A 22,093-nucleotide genomic window follows, 5' to 3' on the forward strand; every position below is an offset into this window, starting at 1 on the left:
TGACAAAAAAAAAGAGAGAAACAAAATAAGGGCTTTGCAGGTGCCAGGAATGTTTATGTGAACATAATCCAGGGTCTTCCTGTGCTGGGGTATGGCACATAAAATAGTTCCAGGTCTATTTGATTAAAATCACCAGGAACAATAAATATACATCTGGTTGTTTTTGTCCTGTGAGCGCTGTTGACATACAGTTGATGTAGTGCATTTTTTTATTTTATTTATTTATTTATTTTAATTTGCATCTTATGCATCTCATACTTTGAACTTTGTCATGCCCTACAACCAACAACTAGGAATCAGTTAATGATTTAATCCTCAACAGCACCAGGCAACATTTCACATTGTTTTTTGTGGGACACCTGGCCACTGGAAGCACCAGTGGTGGAAATTCAACCCAAGTCATCAAGTGTTTTTTTAGCTTCTCAACTGAGATTTAACAGCATGTTAAAGATGTACCACATACCTGTCATTTGTGAGCTATGGATGGTACTTCATCAGTGTCACTCTACAGCTCAAAGATAAATAAAATGGAAACTGCTTGGAAATAGACTTGGTACCAGATGAACAAGGTTGTGGCAGCACTATAGACTGAGCAGGCAGAGAGCAAAAACAGGACATCCACATGATGCTCCCATTTTGTGTATATTTGCATACAAATGATACCTACATATGTCACAACAAGGAACATTCTGCTTAGTTATACAGGTCTGTTTACATTGCTTTAAAAGGGTCAGTGTCTAACAAGCCCATACTGAAGACCCTTATGGTATAAATGCTTATCTATATGCTGTCGGAACATTTCTATGCTTTAGATTATTAAACAGTGTATCTGGTTTCAGTGTGGGCTCCATCAAACTGACTGTAGCTGTGCTGGCACTGCAGCATGATGAAGCAGATCCCAGTAAAGATTACATATGGATGTGTTGGCCCCATCTCCCACTGTGACAGTTTCAGCTCTCTCACAGGCTCTGTAGGAGAAGCACAGTGCCAACACGTTGCCTCCCAACTCCCCTCCACTACCCACAGAGACTCCATCACAAACAACATCAAATACACAGCTATGTCTGCCTCTACCTATCATGTATGCCTTCTCAATGTCAAGGATAGGAGACAGGTGAGTAGGGGTGGGGTGCGTCATATCAGGTCTCTATGATTGGCTTGATTAATGTAGTCAGCCGCTGATCTTGGAAAAACAGATGATGTAAATAATTTTAAGACTGATTTGGTGAGTTACACTCTGACTAAATTGCATCTGAGCATTTTAGTGTATCATATGGACAGCAGCCATTTCCCCCACCTGATGAATAATTCTGATTGTGGCATACAGCAGACACAGAGAGTGGATGAGCATACAATGGAAGTGTTTATGCTTTGTCAATGTAGCACAAAAACACCTTTTACTTTTAAAGGTTCCTTAATAATGGACCTATCTTTCAGAAACCAAAATAAATAAAAATCATTTAATAAATAAAACACTATTATATCATTGTATTATACATATATTGATTTATTGAGTTTTGATCAACTGCAGCAGTTGGGCATTTACAATAGTCTTTTCTGAAAACAACTTGAAAAAGTCAAAGATGGTCAATGAATTCAGGATGATTCCAATAATGATATTGTTCTCAGGGATGTTCTGCTGCAGAGCAGTTTACACTGGCCTAGTAATCTGGCAAAACATGTTATATGCAGTTGTCAGAATTCTTTATATATATGTGTATTGTTCTGCTTTGTATAAACATGGGCATTTTAGCGTCAAATCAAGCCTAAAATAGAGAGTAGATTCCAGTTAACTACTGTGTTTGAGTTTCATATGATATACTATATTAATACTTAAAAGCAGAGATGAAGACGCCTGGTTACCTGCAACACTGTTTGATCTGAGCCACCTGTAACTCAGCAATACAAAATAAACTGTAGGTAGTAGTATAACACGTCCTTCCAGGTGGTCTGTAAACATGACACACACATAGCGGTTACATCATATCGATGACATGCAACATGACAAGTGTGAAGAAAAGAAATGTAGATGCAGAATGTCACACTTTTTAAGAGAAATGGAAAAACTTTTTTTGTTACACTTTTATTACATTTCTGTTTGTGGGAGAAAAAGGCACATCAATGGAGCCTTTTGTCTGGACAGGACTGCTGGAGAACACTGCCCCTACCCCAGTGTCAGATGCATCCACCTCTACCACAGACTGGAGGGCAGGGTCGGGGTGTGCCTGCACAGGGGCAGAGGTAAATAATTCCTTGAGCCCCTTGAATGCGTCATGGGTTTCCCAACACAGCCCATGCACAGGTAAGTACACAAATGAATACAGGCACAATGTAAGCACATTTTAACAACCTTTATTTATTATTCACATTAAAATATTTCCTTTAATAAATTATGCTTCTTTTTTAAAAAACGTTGATGTAGTCCCTATTTCCACAGCGTATGATGTTCAGCTAGTGCAATAACCCACTGATTTAGCTAGGAGGAAAGGGCAGGCCACAGCTAGTTGTGGCAGAGGTCCCTGCACACTCTAATAATCACACAAAAAAATAAAAGAAACCAAACAGAATATCTATATACAAATTAACTACTAACTCAAAACAAACAGAAGGAAAAACAAAAGACATGCACCCATTCAGGAGTTTGGCAGGCCCCTACCTACAACTGCTGTGATAAAACCTAACGAGTCACCACCTGAATAGGCTGAGCACACTTGAACTACAACACTGCATTAAAAAGAGACGTCTACATAACAATGGCAGAGTGATAGAGCGGCTACTCAACCATGAGGCAACATGAGGCAAGAGACCAGAGAGGCAAAAAAAAATAAAAATAAAAAGAGGTAGAAGGGGAAAAAAGGCAAGGCAGGGCAAACAGCAGCCTAACTCTGGGCAAGCTGTGTGTTAGCTGCAGCCACACACACACACACACACACCTTTCAGGCCCAACACACCAACCTGGAGAATAAACACACCGCACCTACGACGCCGGGATACCAAGGCTCAGCGGAGCTGCACAATGGAAGTCACTTGCTTCAGAAGAGGAGAGAGAGCAACTAACCAAACAGCGGGGGTATATGAATAGGTCTGCATTAGTGGCCAATGACGCGGCGGCACTACAGGTGCCGGTAAGGGGCGTGCCACACACCTGCTGTGATCGCCATGCCTGCTATAAAATAAAGAGACGGAGGGACACAGCAGAGAAATGCAACAAAGATTATAAACATCCGGTTACACAGACAACCCAAAAGGCATGACCAGATACTCAGAGTGTTCAAGTGGTGTGTTAAAAGCTGTCTTCCACTCATCCCCCTCTCAAATTTTCAACAGATGGCATGCTTTCCAATTTAGTGACAACAACTGCTGCCTGTTGAGGCTTGATAGCAGAGGTGATGAGAAGCAGAGGATATTTGTTATTTACCTTATTTAAACCCCCGTAGTCAATGCATGGATGAAGGGTCTTATTATTCTTTGCCCCAAAGAAGAAGCCTGCACCAACAGGAGGGACAAATTATACCTGCCGCCATGGACTCCTGAATATAGGTCTTCATAGTATGTGGGCATGACAGGTACTAAAGCCGACTGGTAGGCAAAGGGACTACGGACAAGAGGTCTATGGCATGGTCATAAGGACGGTTGGGGGGAAGAGACAACATCAGATCCTCACTGAACTCCTCAAACAGGTCATGATATGCCTGGGGAACCTGAGACCGGACTGGACCTGACAGGGGTGGCGACCTCCTTGGTAAGGAACAAAGCAGATTGCAGTCAATAAGTGACTCCAGGCTATAATTTTAGCCAAGGAAAATGCAGCAGCAGAGGCGTACATGGAGCAGCAATGACACACAAACTGATCTTTTCGGTGTCATTACCAGACAGGCCAGAAAGCTGTCCTTCAGTGCACTAGCAGTAATGGGCTGTGACAAATCTTCTGAAGGTAAGTCACAATGTTTTGCAACTTCCATCAATAAAACTATCTTCAGCTCTGGAGTCAGTTAGAGCCTATAGTGGCAGAGACACACTTTGGTAACTCAGGGTAGCAGGTAACTGTAATTGAGGATGAAGTGGGAGAATGACGCAAGTTTTACTCACCAATACCCCCACAGCTATTGATGAGTTGAGGATTTGCCAGACTGCACAGGTGGCTATGTGGTGTCCGGGCTCACTGCAGGACAGGCCGAGCCCGGCCAGCAACCACTGTTGTCTCTGCTCTTGAGGCAGCCTGACTCCTCAGGCTCCTCAGGCTCACAAACACATCAAATAACACATTTTCCAATTGATTATTGGAATATAAAGCTTCAGCCCAAGCTAACGCTCTTCCCCGGAGCAGGCCTAAGACAAAACATATTTTAGAAATTTCAGACAAGAAGGTTAATGATTTCTGACTGAACATCATGGAGCACTGCAGCACTGCTTCTGGGTCTGTGGGACTCTCTGGTTGGGGAGACTGAGCATCATGGGCACAGGAGGCTGAGGCTGAACTGGTGAAGAGGTGAGAGAAGCCAATAGTGGAGACATTTGGTCAAACTGAGTGGAGAGCTGATTTAAAGAACTGAGCATGGTTTCTTGTTGTAATGATGTGTTCAGAGTCTGGCCATGTTGATTGGTTAGATTTCCCTGATGCCTGATGGACTGTTGCATCTTCCTGACCTTTATGTCTGAGGCCACTGGGTCTATGTGATTGAATTGTTCCATCATGTCTTGCAAGAACTAGGACCCACATAATATAATGGATGATTTGACAAGAAGATTTGGTAGAAGAGCTGGTGCTTATATACTGTCGTTACAAGGATAATAGGTTAATAGGTTACATAATGGAGAAACAGACTGCTGCATCCAGTGTGTAAGAAAGACCGCCACCGCAGGTCCTTCATCCCAACAGCTGTCAGACTGTCAGACTCCAGCATCATGTAATGTTGCACTGTGTTGATGCTGTCTTTCTCAATTCTACACTATAAACCCACTTTGTTTTGCATTACTGTTATCAATGCTAAGAAATGTTCACTATCCATTTCATCAGGTGCAATTTCTAAGTTGTATATTTCTCTCAATTGTTATGTAATTTCCTATTTTTTATAATGTGTACAAATGTACAAATACATAGTTGTTTAAGTTGTTTTTCTATTCTGTATCCTGTATACTTTTTGACCTCTTTATGCCAATGTGCTTGCTCTTTGTAATACTTGCTGGCTGTAATGACTAAATTTCCCTGGTGTGTGATCAATAAAGTCTTATTTTATCTTATCTCTTATCTTAGGAACGTATAGCAATGTGAGTAACATTTGTAAGAACCACTATTCACACCTACACACAAATAACTTTGTGTTTGCTTTAGAAAAAAGTTCCAATTCAAGGATACAATCTATTTAAGAACTAATAGAATAAAGCACTGCAACCTCCTTGTCTAGATGAAAAAGGTTGCACCTATGAATGGTCATGTAAAAAAGTTGAACCAAGAGCAGATTATGAAAATCCACTCCTGTATCACCCTCTAGCTTGCATCACTCTTTCTTCTTTTTTAGCAGACATGGTCCAGGACAGAAAATGTATGTTGTTTTGGTGACAGTTTAAGACTCAGGTTAAGCATAGAAGCAACCACCTCCAACCACCTCATGCTCAACCAGACCAAGTATGTAATACTTTCCATGCATACTGTACCTCATTTCAGCTGTTTGACCACAGTTTTCAGTAGGACTGTTTGACATGGAGCAGGGCTGGGAGATGAATGAATTCCTGCATGACAGCTGTGATTCTTGAACTTCACCACTGACACAAGAGGCTGTGTTAGAAATCGTTGCTGTTCTGTGATCCTCTCGTTTATGTTTCCAAAACCCCTGAAAGACCAAAACACAGAAACAGGTCAAGGTATGCCAATATGAACGGTAAATGGTATACAGCGCTCTTCTAGTCTGACGGCCGTTCAAAGCACTTTTTACAACACAAGTCTGCATTCACACACACATTTATACTACACCTGCTCATTATAAGCATTAACCATTCACACACACTCACCCACTGATGGCACAGCATTGGGAGCATTTTGGGGTTTAGCATCTTGCCCAAGGATACTTCGACATCTAGAGGCCAGGGATTGATAGATAAATAGACAGCCACTCTACCTCTTGAACCACAGCCACCCCACTGAACACTGATTGCAAGAAAGGTAGACTTGTTTTAAGCAAACTGCTCATAAATAAAAGTGAAACTCTGAACTTTAGGTGAAATGAAAGCTATTTATCACATTCTTATGACTTAAATGCTATTTTAGATTTAAGAGAGCTCCAAACGCAAGATGAGGATGACCACCGTCTGAGACATGTTATGGAGTGACTGTACAAAACATAATTTGTCATGATAAATAATGTTATCTGAAACAATATGTGTAGTGCATTTGTAAATGTGGTACTAAATTCTCCCTATTATATTATATGATGAAACCCAGCAGAAATCCTTCACTCTGGTCTGATCATTTATTCAAAGGGTGGCTTATTATTCTGAACAGAACATCTTTCTTGTGATTTTAAAAATAATTATTTCCAGGACAGACTCCCACAGGCAGTCAAAACAAAACCTAACAGGACGTTGAGGTGTATTGATCAAACCCCCTGAAGGGGAGGAAAACTTAAACTTTTTGACATTCTTCAAAAAAGTTCAGTGGCTGGACCATAAAACAGCCTTCTTAAAACCATGATCTCAGACCTTTAAGTTACTTGACTGTGGGATTTATACTCTTTTCCTCGTCATTTCTCATCTTTCTTTCCTCTACTTGGTGATGTGTGCTTTATTGCAGCTGGTATTGTGACCTCTGACCTTTTGACTGCACCCAACTGTGAAACTGATGTCAAAATAGGGCATCTCCCTGCAAGCGCTCCAGCCAACAAAGACAAAAGCACTCCTATTGGTGCAGGAGTCATTAATGTTTCAAAATAATGTACTTGTTCATACAATAGATTTCTCTCAGTGCACTTTCCTGCCGGCAAGGCTGCACATGATGAGCCACTGCACAGTTTTTTATTGCATTTGATCTGAACTTTGCAGTGGAATGGTGTCTGCTAGAGAATGCTGTGTGGAGAGTCATCTCATGCTGGGTAGACATTTTCACCTTGAATGGCTTCTCTCTTTTTCCTGCTCACACACAAATAGCTATACAAATACAAACACAAAACAAGTCAACAACATGAACAACAGCATATATTCAAAAGGGAAAGCACATGGACTTTGTGGAAATGCAAAAAATGTCAAAAAATCAAAAAGTGAAATGTTCTTAGAAAATCGTATCCTTAAATGGGATAAGGGACTGGGGTAAGGAATTTTCACATCAGAGGTCTGGGCCCTCATTTAACTGACAAACAAGCTGAGCAAATAATTTCCACAACCTACTAAATCCAGGAAGTTTGAGGCACCTAGACACTTGTAGGTTTCCACACAATGAAGCTTGGCTTGACGCTCTCAATAATCCCCTCGTTAACATCAACGTCCACAAAAGGGAATCCACAGGACGGCTCGTTAAAGTTTAAACAGTTTACTTAAGCAAAACAAAGAAAGGGTGATACAGAAAAATATAGAAAATTGCGCATTAAGCATCCATCCTATCCAAAACATTAACAACGAGGTAGAGAGGTCAAAAAAACGTGTGGCTCCACTCTCACCTCGCCCGACTGAATGCCTGACTGACCTCACGGGAGCCTCAACCAAGTAATTAAAGCTGTAAAGCACCTCAAAAAACACCAAACTCTTATATGCTCCTATCCATTACAAATATTACATAAATTACATTTTCATCCATTTTAAACCATCAAAATGCATTTTAAATCATAAACTAATTACATTACCATACAAATGAACTGCAAATACCTGTAAATAGGCCTTTTTAAAAAAAGTTAAATCAATTAACTTATATTACCATGTATTTTAACTGTTTTAAACTTAACTTAAATTACTTATTAACCCTTGTTTAACCAAAAATCAAAGAATTGCCTTTAGGCTCCTACAACACTATTCTCTTTGGCCATGCACAAGCCACTGCCACCAGTACTTAAGAGATAGACACCACTGTTCCCTATCCTACTGAAGCTGTTACATTTCTGCCTGCTGGTTTTACTTTGCCCGCTGCTGCTGCTCCAGCCACCGTTTCTGTCCCAGTCAGCTGTACCACATTACATCCAGAGCCCTATGTTGTTGGTGATTGCAAGAAGAGGGGAAGACCCTCTTCATATTCTTGCAACCCATGCTGTCCAGCTGGAGAATCAGTATGATATCCTTGACTTACATGAATTCCCTTCACTGGCTGGAAACTCATGGTCTCCTTCATATGATGGCCTCCTTGATATTATGTAAGCCAGAGCTGATCTCCCATGGGCCGCCTACCAAATAAACCTGGAAGTCCAATCTGCACCACCTGCAGCTGCTTCTCCCATCACCCTTGTTATTAGTGATTCAACTGTGAGGTGTGTGAGGAAAAGATCAGCAGAGGCATATTGTTTCCCAGGTGCTAAGGTGGTTAACATTCTTGACACATTCTCCAGCCTTTTGGTGAAACACTCCTGCACTCCGAACATTAAATCATCCATGTTGGCTGCAATAAAATTTCCAGTAAGACTTCTGAAATCTCAAAGCAGGACTCTTAGTTAGTGCCTTCACTCTCTTAATGAATGTGCCAAGTAAATTTTTTATCTCTGGTCCGGTTCCTCCACTTGGCCAAAGAGGTGGTCATGTCAGTTGGATTCTTAGCCTAGATACATGGCATGAGTCTGTCTGTATGTGCACAACGTGGTTTTTATTGACAATTTTAACCTCCTCTGGTATTGGGACAGTATTCATCGTAGCAGACTGAGTGCACATACCTTTACCCACAGCATGTTTTATCCAGTTTTTAATTCAACAGATTGACTATCCACTGGCACTATGTCCAGACTGTCAGGAAGGCCCATTGCCAGTCAGTTCCAGTCTGCAATGCTGACTTCTTCTTACTAGCTTCTCCTTGTGTCATACCTGATCGTTCCAAAGCCGGGATGGGACAAAAGCGCCTCCTATTACTGTTTCCAATGATAAGAGAAACAACAGGGTGTATGCTGTTTGCTAAGTTAATTTGCCCAACCTACACCCATTCCATGCAACCATAGAATGTTTTAAACCTCCAACTCAAATTACAAACATCAGGATAGCCATGCTTCTTTTACTCAGGTCTGGCATGCTATTACACAAAAAAGAGTGTAATCAGTCAGCAGATAACACCTTGGCTAGTTAAAACCCTGGCACTGGTCCCATGAACCCCTCCCCCTTCAGCTGAATCCAAACCACACCCCACTGCGGTTGCCAATGATATGTACTGATTTTATTTCAATAGGTAATTTCAATATTCAACAACACTGCTAAATCTGATAATTTTGAGCTGTCAAGGCATGTAACTGTCCACTCAGGCTAGAGATCATACTCTAGATTTGGTCATTAGTAAAGGCCTTAGTATTCCTGGGACCTAGCTCTATACAGTCACTTCTACATTTTTTTTTGATGCATTAGTTTCTCCAGTTGTTCAGACTAGATCTAACACTGAAAAGACACATTAATGAGAGCTCTATTTATGGAACCTCCACCAAATTCATCAATCACAAAAGCGGGGCTTGTAGATGATGAATTTAATTTAATTCCAAAATGAATTGCAATCGCACCTGTTAAAATTAAAATAGTCATTGGCAAACAGAAAGCTCAATGGAGAAATGCCTGTACAGCAGCATATCAGAGGAGACAGTGCAGAAAGGCAGAATGAAGATACAGAAAAGCTAAACTAAAGTCAAAAAGGTAAGGAGTTCGGATACTTTTTCCATTACAACATTGAAAATATCAGACAATATATCAGCTCTACTCAGCCCAACAATGTCACTACAACCTTATCAACCCCTGCTAAAAGAATGGTCTATATGTCTGAATTCACTGTAGTAAATGATAATATCATGAACACTATGCAATGGAAAATGCATGCTTGAAAGCATTGATTATGGCTATAACAACAAAAGAAAGCAAGGGATAACACAGATAACTGGACAACCAAAAATATTTCTTTTCGTTTAATTTTATTTGGAATTGTGTGTGTGTTTCTGCAAAGGTGACATTTTATTACCATAGCTTCAATATCTGCATTTTCTAATACTCCTATTTTACTACTCTTCTTCCTGAGCTGCCATTTAAATAATGGATTGAATAGCACATTCAACCTTCGTACAATGAAAAGTTTTTGCTAGACTGCTTTGCTGAAAAACTGACTCGTGGATAAGTCTGTAATGTGTGGAATTTCCTATGACAGTGACAGTACGTCGAAGGCATCAGCACACATGTTGCAAAACTTCAAGGTACGTGATGTAGTGTGAAAAGATGAGAAAGAAATGACTATGTGCGAGCAGTCCAGTTCATTAAACACTGCTGTGTTATTGAGTGTCCTCCTTGTTAATTAGATGTCAAACAGACATCACGTGGTGTAGGAGTGGCACAACTAACTGGAATGGATCAACATGTTGAAGTTTAATCCTCCTGGGGAATTTAAGTTTGCCAGTCTGGGAAACAACAAAAAGGATGAACATGAGTATTAGCAATAGCGAGTTGTTTCAGAAGTTCCAGCTCACTGCAGACTTAATGCAAGAACAAGTTATCCAGCAAGTGTGACACTCTGAGGAGTTTACTAAGCAACTTAAACCCCAGTCCAACCCACAAAAGATGTCAAAGAGAGCAACGCAGCAAAGGATACATAGCATAAGATGCAACAAGCCAGCTAGCAAAATTTGGATCCCAAAACATTCTGGCAAATTTTTATTTTATTTTATTTTATTTTTTTGTTGTAAGTCCAACTGGCATTGAGTAACAGATTTGTGGACATAAACATAACATGAACAATACCATTTTTGCAAATAAATAAGATTAGACTTTATTGATCCCAAACAGGAGGAATTAAGTTATTACAGCCAGAAAGTATTACAAAAAGCAAAAACAGTGGCACAAAAGGGTCAAGAAAAAAATGTACAGAATACAGAATAGAAAAACAATTATTATGTACATTATGTATATAATATGAAAGTAATAAATGCCATAAAAATCCTATTGCCATAGAAAGTACTATTGCCAATATTCATGTTGTATTGCACTTGAAAAATACTAGGTCTATGTATATGCACAATATATACAGTTTATAAAAATACTGTTGCCAATATGGATAATAAATATTGTTATTGCACAGTTCAGAGACATACAGTATATAAATTAGAAATTGAGGAAATGGATATGAGCATAAATTAGCATTAAATCAAAGTAATGCAAAACAAAGTAGGTTTTGATGTAGAATTGGGGAAAGACAGCATCAACACAGTGCTACATGACATGATGCTGGTGTTAAACAGTCTGACAGCTGCTGGGATGAAGGACCTGTGGTAGCCTTCTTTCTTACACACTGAATGCAGCAGTCTGCTGCTGAAGGAGCTGCTTAAGCTCCCTCCTGTCTCATGCAGGGGGTGGGATGGGTTGTCCATGATTGATCAGCCTGGCTAACGTCCTCCTCTCACCTGCCTCCTCGATGGTGTCCAGAGGGCAGTCCAGGACAGAGCCAGCTCTTCTGACTGGTGTGTTTAGTCTTTTTCTGTCCATCTCTGAGCATCCACAAAACCAGCAAATCACTGCATAGAAAACTGCAGATGCTACCACACAGTCATAAAATGTTTTCAACACTGTCCTACATGCTCCAAAGGACCTCAGTCTTCTTAGCAGGTGCAGATGACTTTGGTCCCTCCTGTACAGGATATTTGTGTTGTTTGTCCAGTCCACTTTGTTGTTGAGGTGAACACCCAGGTGTTTTTCATCCCCCACGATCTCAATGTTCAAGCCCTGGATGTTCACCGGCGTAGTCTGTGGTACCTTCCTTGGGAAATCAATCACCATCTCCTTCATCTTGCTGCCATTTACGTGCAGGTGGTTCAGTTCACGCCAGCTAAAAAAGTTGGTCATGACTTCCCTGTATTGCAGTTCATTCTCCTGTGATACACGTCCAACGATGGCTGTATTGTTGGAGAACATCTGGATGTGACAGCTGTCAGTGTTGTATCTGAAGTCTGATGTGTAGAGAGTGAAGAGCACTGTCCCTTGTGAAGCCACCATCCTGCAAACCACCACGTCAGACACACAGTCACGAAGCCTAACATACTGTGGTCAGTTGGTGAGGTAGTTGATAGACCACACAGATGACTGCCTGCAAATGACTGTGATCAATTAACTTTTTAGCTGGAACATGAACATTCTTCGTGTTTTTGACTCTCCAAAAATGGCCATTTGGAGACTCCAGAGGACCTTTGGTAACCATGGTCACATACTTGGGATCAAATGGCTATTATTTTGGAACACTTCAACACAGTCATAATTTTGGGCTCGAATGAAAGGTGATGCTTAGAAGTATCTTGAAACTTGTGCAAATGAAGAATCAAATGGTTTTAGGCTGTTGTTTTTACATATTACTGGCAACATGCCAGACATCGTACGAGAGGGGACAACACAGTACCAGTCAAAAATCTTTCTATTTTTCATTTTCTACATTGAAAATTAATACTGAAGAAATCCAAACTATGAAGGAACACATATGGAATGATGTAGTAAGCAAATCAGACTATGTGTTATATTTTAGATTCTTCATAGTAGCCATGATTTGCTTTGATGACAGCTTTCCACACTCTTGGCATTCTCTTAATCAGCTTCATGAGGTAGTCATCTGGAATGTTTTTCCAACAGTCTTGAAGGAGTTCCAAGAAGTGCTGAGCACTTGTTGGCTGCTTTGTCTTCACTCTGTGGTCCAACTCAGCCCAAACCATTTCAATTGGGTTTGGGTCAGGTAATTGTGGAGGCCAGGTCATCTGACGCAGCACTCCATTGCTATCTTTCTTGGTCAAATAGCCTTTACATAGCATGGAGGTGTGTTTGCGGTCACTGTCTTGATGAAAAACAGATGATGGTCCCACTTAACGCAATATCACTGCAGAATGCTGTAGAAGCTATGCTGGTTAAGCGTGCCTTGAATTTTGAAGAAATCACCAACAGAAAAGCACCCCCACACCATCACGTCCATGCTTCACAGTGGGAACCACACATGTAGAAACCCGCTCACCTTTTCTGCGTCTCACAAAGACATGGCGGGTGGAGCCAAAAATTTCAAATTTGACTCATCAGACCGAAGGACAGATTTCCACTGGTCTAAGCAATTCTCTTCTTGTTGTTGTTCTTCCTCAGAAGTGGCTTCTTTGCAGCAATTCGACCATGAAGGCCTGATTCACGCAGTCTCCTCTGAACAGGTGATGTTGAGATGTGTCTGCTACTTGAACTGCTACTTGAAAACAGAAAAACCATTGAATAGGAAGGTGTGTCCAAACTTTTGACTGGTACTGTATATATCAAACACTTACATCAAAATACACAGTCATCAACTGCATAAGTTACATAATAAAACAGATACTAACTTGTTTAGAGCAATGTCTTCTCCCTTGAGAGACGTTGCCTCTGCGGCATGGAGGATATTTTGCTGTCCTCCTCAGCCAGTTATTTGGAATTTATGGATTGCATGCATGTTTTTAATTAATTTATTGCATTTTTGCTTGCTTGCATGCTTTTAATCTTTAATCCTTGTTTTTATGGTTTGATCCTGGTTTTATTGCATACTTTTAAGTAAAGTTGTAGAGTTCACTTCTGCCCTTGAATGTGACTTGATGTAAGATTACCTGTGGAGTTGTTGATTTTTGGTACAGTTAACCGATCACAAGAGATAGCAGATGGAGGCAGAGCCCATAGTGTTGGATCGAAGAAACTCTGATGATCCTGATCTGGGAGAGTGGCTTTCGACTCTTGAACTGGCCACTGGCCGCTGGCAGGTTGATATGGACCCTTGAGATCAGGAGAAGACAGCTTTTACCACACAGCTGGGGCTGTTTGAGTTTCAGTGAATGCCATTTAGACCCTCATATAGATGAGATGTTCCAAAAGCTGTGATGGCATAGTTCAAAACTGGCACGGTGGTAGCACGGTGGCACGGTGGCAACACTGTCGCCTCACAGCAAGAAGGTCCCGGGTTCGATTCTCGCTGCGGGCACCGGGGGTGTGTCCTCCAACATGCCTTCGGTGCTGCCTGCTGCTTGAGGGAAAAGGTCTTTCTGTGTGGAGTTTGCATGTTCTCCCCGTGTTCACTTGGGGTATCCTCCATAAAAATATACCCCCACTAAAAACATGCAAGAAGATCACAACCTGACCAATGGTGACACAAGGAACTGGGTCCCCGGGCGCCGGTTGGATGGCAGCCCACCGCTCCTGGTCTGCCGCGGAGGAAGGACGACCAGGATGGGTTAAAGGCGGAAGTTAAATTTCACCAGTGCATGGCGTGTTGGGCATGATGCATGTATCTGTGTGACCAATAAAGGGGATTGTCCCTCTGATTCTAAAAACTGCGGCTGGACAAGTGTAAACTTCTACAACACGTGTAGACGAGAGGCAGACGCCACCCGGGCAGAAGGGCAGTGAACAGAGAGAGGTGGACAGCATGTGAGGGAGGAGAGAAGTAGCCAGCGCAGATGACAAGGATTCACAGGACCGCCACTGTCGAGCCACATGCAGCAACAGGCTGCACACCGCAACTGCAATAATTGCAGTAGCATTGGGATGTGAGAAGTAGGCATAAGAAGAGGATGACAGAGCAATTAGCAGATGCAATGCAATGAAGTAATTCACAGAGTGTGATGAATGATGAATAAATTACCAGTGATCTTATATGCCCACTCACAGCAATGTCTCTACTACTACTAGAATTAGGGTACCTACTGGGCCTGCAATGACCATATCCATGTAATTTATCTGCCAATAATCTGACTTCAAAATAGAAGGAGCAACATGAATGATATGCTGAGATCAGCTTTAACTTAAATAATAGGCTTAGAGAAACACCATCTACATGGAGATGATGTGGCTTGGACACATCATCAGTGATGAACCGGGGTCATTGGGTTTTTCAGGTTTTTGGTTATCAGACACCTTCACCTGGGTGACCCAACCGGGGATGATCAGTCCCTAGTTTGTGTCTAAGCAGCACAATACATAATGGATCCCCCCTCTTGATCCACAGCCACCTAGAGGCTTTCTCTGCAAAGCTTTTGGTGGCTTTCCTCTTCCACAATCCTCTGATGCCCAGGAGCCTGAGTGCTCGGTGCAGAGACTGCCCTGGGAATCCCCTGCAGCTCAGCTTGAGGGGTTACAGCGGTTGAGGCTCCATCTGAGCTTTCTCCCCTGCCCTGACGAAGGTGATGCTGCATCCTGCTGGGAGCTGATGTTTGGATCAGATTCCAGCACAAATGGAGATGGCTACTGTCTTCAACACCTGGCCATGGTGCCACATGTCCCTACCCTCTCCCAGGGCTTTGAGGCAGCAGCACAGGATGTGCTCCAAGGAACCTCTCGCGAGACACAGAGGGTATGCTGGAGTTTCTGCAAGACCCTAACAGTGCAGGTGGGATGGGCTTGGGAGGACATCGTACACTGACAGAAATTTGAGTCTTGGTGGTTATAACTTCCAAATTTCTGACCAAATGATCATACAGGAAGATGCGTGGTCCCAGTTAGTCCAAGGTCCTTGCTGTTGCATAGAAACCGTTCTGCTGTGGTGTTCCTCCTCCACCTCTGACCGGATCTCTCCCTGGATGAGCCGCCATCTTTGTCCGCCCTTCACTTTGTCGTAGCATGGTCTACGGTGCCTGCCAAGCTCGGCTCGACCAACTGCCTACCAACCATGTCTCAGCCTTGCTTCCGCATGTTCTACTGCCTCCTGAGCCCACAACTTCCTTCCAGTTGTCACTCTAATGCCTGCAGAGGAGACTCTGGTGTCAGCTGACTCTATGTAAAGTAGCACCTCCCTGGCCCTGGTGACCTTAAACTCCTCTGTCAGGCTGCAAAATGGAAGCTGCATCTTGTTGGTGTGCCCATAAAGAGCAATACTGCTGAGGCTCTTCGGCAGGCCTAGCCACCTTCCTAGGAACTGGCTGGCATTTCTGTCAAAGTTCTCCACCGTGGTTGTTGAGACTTCATATATCAGCAGTGGCCAAAGAAGTTTCTCATGGGAGGATCCCATGCTGATAAATCCAAGCCTTGAACTTGCCTGGGAGTCCTAACTTGTCCACTGCTGACAACCAGCTCCATATAAGTTGACCTGACTGGACTGTGTCTCTCAGACTACCATCAAAGATCTTCTCCAGGCTTTTCACTGGCTTCTCGAACACTGATGGGACTGGGACTCCATACATGTAGAATCAATGCTTGTCCTCTACTTGCCCCTTCCTCAGGACAAGAGATCTTGATTTGGCTGGCTTGAAGGTCAGTAGGAGCAGTAGATCAGTGTAAACCCTAACACCACTGCCATTAAAATGCAATATGTTTCAAAATCTGCACAAACCACATTTACAGAGCAAGTTCCTTTACAAAGATCCTTGAGACATACATTGTTATGACTAGGGAGAAATGCCATTGATTTCACCAAGCCACGGATGGTTTCTGTGAAAATTTTGTCAGAAAATACATTGGCTCTGCATTAAAAGTTTCTGACTGTTGCCAATGCATTTTGTGATTTTGTGATGTTTAGTGATAGGGTCAGCTGTGACCCAAACTGCTAAATGAGATCAGATGATCAGATGAACATGACTAGCTTGATGAGGTCTGTAAAGACTTTGACTGGCTGGTGACTAATTTTATGTTTCCAGCAGAGGAGAGCACATTGTTGTGATACAGGTAGCTGTGAGGAGCCCTTCCACAGAGGGAGTTGAATGTGATTCCTTGGGGCTCTAGGCATGTGTCTTGACTACCTATTACTCAAGCTGGTTGAAACTTAGAGCTAGGTTCTAAATTAAGGACAGCTTGGGGAAAACAAGGGTGAATTCATAAATATACATCTGATCTGTATAAATTGCTTCCATTATGCTAACACTTCACGGCATGGGATTACTCATCCAAATTTTATAGACCTAATTAATTTATCATAAACTGATACAGAATTCTAGATTTTGTAAAGCATCATGTGGTTCAAGAACTTGTGAGGCAAACGGGAAAAAGTTGAAAACAGTAGGTTTCATTGTAGATATAAGCAAATGCCTTTATTGGACAGGAATTTAGAAATACAGGCCTGTCTCTAATATATATGCCTTGAAAAAAATGCATTATCCTTGTAATTGAGGTAAATCCAGACTCAGCTATATGATTTAGAGTAATGTTCCTTATCCCTTGGGTTGACTAAGATGAACTTGACCAGAATTGCAGTGTCCAAAGAAGACCAGTTCAGAGTGTTTGATTAGTAACATAAAGAACGGTTGCTGGAAATTGATTTGAGACACTGGACACAGTGTTCCTATTATTCTGCTCATCAGTCAATAACGGAATAAGAATCAGTTTTTCGGTTTGTCTTTGGATGGATGCAGTGAATCATGTCTACCAAGAAGTCACCAGTGATTGACCTACTGCCAGCAATTTGCATATGACTGCATTTGGCAGGGGCTTAAGCATTTTCCAGGGACTTGAAGGCATGCGTGGATAGCTTGGAATGGAATTAGCCTGAGACTGCACGGTGGTGATCAGAATGTTGAATGGGGTGTCTTGGAATATCAGGTGAGCTGAGTGTGAGCAGGAGAATGGTAGGAGAAGAGACTGAGACTCTTGGCTGAGGAGCCGGACATCAGCTTGCTACTGTAACAAGAACTGAAAAAAAGGTAACTCTTGACACTTGTTACAATTGGCACTGAAATGACAGCAGCATGAATGTGCGCATAACAGCAGTGTGAACAAACCAAGGCAGAGAGAGAGAATCATATTTAAAAAGACAGCAGCAAGCTAGGCTCACCATGACGGTGTGTCACTGTGCTATTGCACTGATATAAGCAACTAATGAGAACAGCTGAGATCTCAATTGACAGCACCAGACAATGACAGCAAATACATTATGAGTGACCAGACGTGAGAGGAGTGAATGCAGGGTGATATCAGAAATAAGCTACAGGCACAGGCATGCAAAAGATCTAATTTTTGCTAGAGCTTCATTACCTTGAGATTCAATAATGTCATTGTATGTATGACACCTCCATACAAAAGGTGGGGTCGTTCATCCACTTTGATGGAGGCAGACTGAGAGGACACTCAGTCAGTTGTGAACCACTACATTCCAAGCCACATAATCAGAACCATGAAGTACTAAGATGAGAGAAAACAATCAGGTGATTATACCCGCTGGAGAAAAAGGTTATAGTGACAATTAAAAGTGACATTCAACAGAGTGAATAGGTAAACAATATAATCACAAAACTAGAACATAATGAGAAGCTTTAGAAAATGATAATACCATAATAACATGAGAAAATATTTCTAAATATTAAAAAGTAAGGTTAAGGATCAAAATAAACGTGCATTGCCAAGGCTACAGTATGTCTTTCATGTAGGATGAGTACTCTGTGCAAATCAGGGGTGCATGCAACTTTAGTCAGGTACTCAGGTGAGTACCAGGAGATGGTCTTTGGTACTCAACCCATCGACAGCATGGTGGTAATTAATGCAATCCTCCTCCCTGTCATCTTCAGTGTCTCCCTGGCTGTTCTCTGCTTCAGCTTTCTGCATTGTAGATGATGAAGATGCACCTCTCAGTCCTTGGTTTAGTCTTAGATTAGTCTCTATCCAAGTGAATGTTCATCAGGGCTGAGAGAAGTATGTGATCTGTACTTGGTTTTTATTATGTTTAGATGTGAGAATCCCCTCACATGCTGCACTGCTCAAAGGTAGTGTAAGTGTAAATGTATCCATAATGGTACATACAGTTATTGATATGGTTCATTGATGCCTGGTGGATATGCAGTTGTACATAGTTATTTATAGTTTATATTAGTAATTGGAGACACAGTGTTGTAGTTTCATGTTATTTTATTGAGTGACACAGGGTTTGATTTATTTGTGATTATTTCAATGATCGCATCTGCAAGCTTGCTCTCGTGCTGTTTTCATGGAGACGTGGTTTTCCTGCTGTTTCCGAGTCACAGGGGGCTGCCGTCTTCTTCACGATATGGATGGACTGTCATAAAACCCGCAGTCTTTTAGATTACATGTTGTTGAATTCGTCAAGCGGAGGACAAGGAAGGGACCATCGTCTCTGTGTCTCATGAACATTTCCCTCTTTGTGGCATGCAGCCAACGAGGTATTTTATCATTTGTGTGTATATTTTTTCGTCCTGTGGCAAGCTAGCTACATGCAGTGCATATTGTGTGGTTTGACGATGTGGTTGGCAGCTAATTTGCTAATTGTGTTAAATGTATTGTTCTGCACAGTTTTCATGGTGTTGGTGAAGAGTTGGAAGCTTCATTAAATCAGTCAAAGAAAACTACTTGTGTTCGTCGTGCCTGGAGGGAATTATAGTAAGGGACAATTTGATGTTGGAGCAATCTGGATTGCTTGTATTTGTTATTTGGACCAAGTCATACTCAGAGAACACTGTGAAGCATTTCTCTTTTTTCTCACAGTAGAGTTTCTGTCAAGTTTCAAGGCCGTTTTTGTGATGCTCTCTGATCCATCAGACCAGCCCTCAGTTCAGTTGACTGCAACTTTGCTCCTAACTCCCCAACTGACAGTTTGTGCAATTCTCTGCATTATCCATGTTCCCCCTTCATGTCAATATGCACCTCTAAAATTCACTCCTAGTGAAAGGAAATTCAACTTGTTGCCTTAATTACTATTGATCTAGACAATAGTGAAGAATTTGCTTAATATTTTGCCTTCGATTGAACCGTTTTGGTGAGTTATTGGATTGTTTTCTTTTCAACTTTGTGTTGGATTGCACTATAACAAAGGTTTTTACCTTGTAAGGTGTGTGGGATTATGCTAGCTATGCAAGAAACATCTCATGGATGCACTGGGACGCATCCTCAGTGATGTATCCTGGGATCAGTGGGTGTTTCGGGTCTCGCAACATCATAAACCCTCACCCAGTCAACCCAGCCGGGGTTGATCAAGTCCTGACTTGCGTCCTAGTAGCAGTCCACGGATCAGCCCTCTTAATCCAAAGCCACCTTGTGGCATTCCCTGCGGCTTTGCTCATGGATTGAACGGCCCTCTTCTTGGCCGCCCCTATAACGCCCAAACGACTGAGGACTTTGCAAAGAGAATGTCCTGCAAAACCTCTACAGCCGACTTCTATGGGCTCATAGAAGGTTCTCCAGCCTCTCTCCCTGCACTCCTCCACCATTTTGTGGTACTTAGCGCGTTTCTACTCAGTGGCTTCCTCAATATGCTCTTCCCAGGGCACTGTAAGTTCCAGGATGATCAGATGTCTTGAAGCCATAGAGGTAATGATCATGTCTGGATGGAGACTTGTTGTTGCAATGTGCTGGGGGAACCTCAGCTGCATTCCCAGGTCAACCTGCAACTGCCAGTCAGCGGCCGTGTGGAGGAGGCCTATTGTTAGTTGGCGCACCCAGGGTTTCTCTCCAGCTTTGATGAAAGGGACTGCCTTCTTTGGAGCATGCTGATGTTTGCTGGTGCTGATGGCTGAGGGTAAGCTCTCAGCAATTGCCTTAAGCACCTGGTCATGGCGCCAATGATAGCAACCATCAGCCAGAGCCTTTGGGCAGCAGCTGAGGAGGTGTTCTAAAGAGCCTCTTCCAGAACAAAGAAGACAGGAGGGTGTCTCACTCTTACCCCAGACATGGAGGTTTGCTGGGCTTGGCAGGGCATCATAGACAGCTTGTACTAGGAAAAGGACCCGATGGAAATCTGCCTGCAAGATGTTTGTACAGGTGATCCTGCGCTGCAGTGCACTCTCCCACCTTGTCCACGCTCCCTGCTGCTGGAGTCCCACCGCCCTGCTCACTTGCTCTGCCTCCACGCCTGCTCGGACCTCTTCCTGGCGTAGATGGTGTCTTTCCTTGCTGTGGGCCTGGCTGACCAGAGTCTTTGGAAAGTAGTTCAAGCACGCTCTGCCTGTCACCACAGTGCCCACCAGTGCCTTTTGTCTGAGGCGTAACTCTGCCACCTCCACTGCTCTCCCAGCCTTCCATTTCCTTCCTGTCTTCACCTAAATGCCAGCTGATGACACCTTGCAGTCCCTGCAATCTCAGAGAACAAGGAAAGCCACTCGTAAGGGATGATGCCACTAAGACAAAGGGAAACACACTCACTTAAATAGACAGGGGAGGAGAACTAATTACAAACAGGTGGACACAATCAAACAATCACAAGGGTGGGAAAACACACAAAGTACACTATGATACGTGAGGGAGTGCCACAAAATAAAACAGGAAATAACAAGACTAAAAAGTCTAAATCCTAACATTTTGTGATTTTTGGTTTTGTTGTGATATTGATGGAGACATTTTATTTCTTTGATTCACTGAGTAAAGTAAAGTTATTGATTACCTTGCTGCCATTGTGGTCAGAGAGACATTTTGTTTTCCCTTTTCCCTCTTTCTGATGACTGGAACTGAGATACACAACTGGACTTGAACTAAACCTGAAAAAAGGGAACCAGATGGTGTTCCATTGTATCTTGTACTTGTTATGTACAATGTTATGGTGTTCGATATGTGAGGGCATTTAATTTTCTGTTAACTGACAAGGTAATTTCTATATCTTACTTCTGATGAAAAGTTAATCTACAAAGGGTTAAACTTGGAAATAAAAGGGTAACTTACCTGTTCACCTCTGAAAGTATGAAAACTAAGGGTTAACTCATGAAGTAACTAACCAAAGTAAGTATAAAATATAAACCTGAAGGAAAGACATCAAATTAGAAATAAAGACCAGTCTAGTCTAACCTAGCCTAGTTGATTATACTTACCCTGAACAAGTTATCTAAACTACTTTGACTTAGGTCTGGGTCAGACTACATGATTTTAGCCTGATTTTGACATGGCTGTCGGCATCATGGCCGATCATGAACGACAGTTGGTCGTCTATACTCGTGTGGTGTGACATACTGAATGACTTATCGTGTCGCATTACACCCCGAGGCAAAGTCTAGCATGTCAGAATTTTTTGTCTTGACTTGTCTAGTGTGACATCTCCCACAATATGTTC

The 22,093-nt window shown here is 42.2% G+C and overlaps 2 pseudogenes; both read right to left on the bottom strand.

The window, feature by feature from the left end:
- Positions 1-15,253: 15,253 nt before the first annotated feature.
- Positions 15,254-18,648, bottom strand: LOC143324311 (uncharacterized; annotated as a pseudogene).
- A 1,379-nt stretch (positions 18,649-20,027) lies between these two features.
- On the bottom strand, positions 20,028-21,444 carry LOC143324312 (uncharacterized; annotated as a pseudogene).
- Positions 21,445-22,093: the final 649 nt, after the last annotated feature.

The sequence above is a fragment of the Chaetodon auriga genome, chromosome 8 (genome assembly GCF_051107435.1).
Source record: "Chaetodon auriga isolate fChaAug3 chromosome 8, fChaAug3.hap1, whole genome shotgun sequence".
In the NCBI taxonomy this organism is placed as follows: domain Eukaryota; kingdom Metazoa; phylum Chordata; class Actinopteri; order Chaetodontiformes; family Chaetodontidae; genus Chaetodon; species Chaetodon auriga.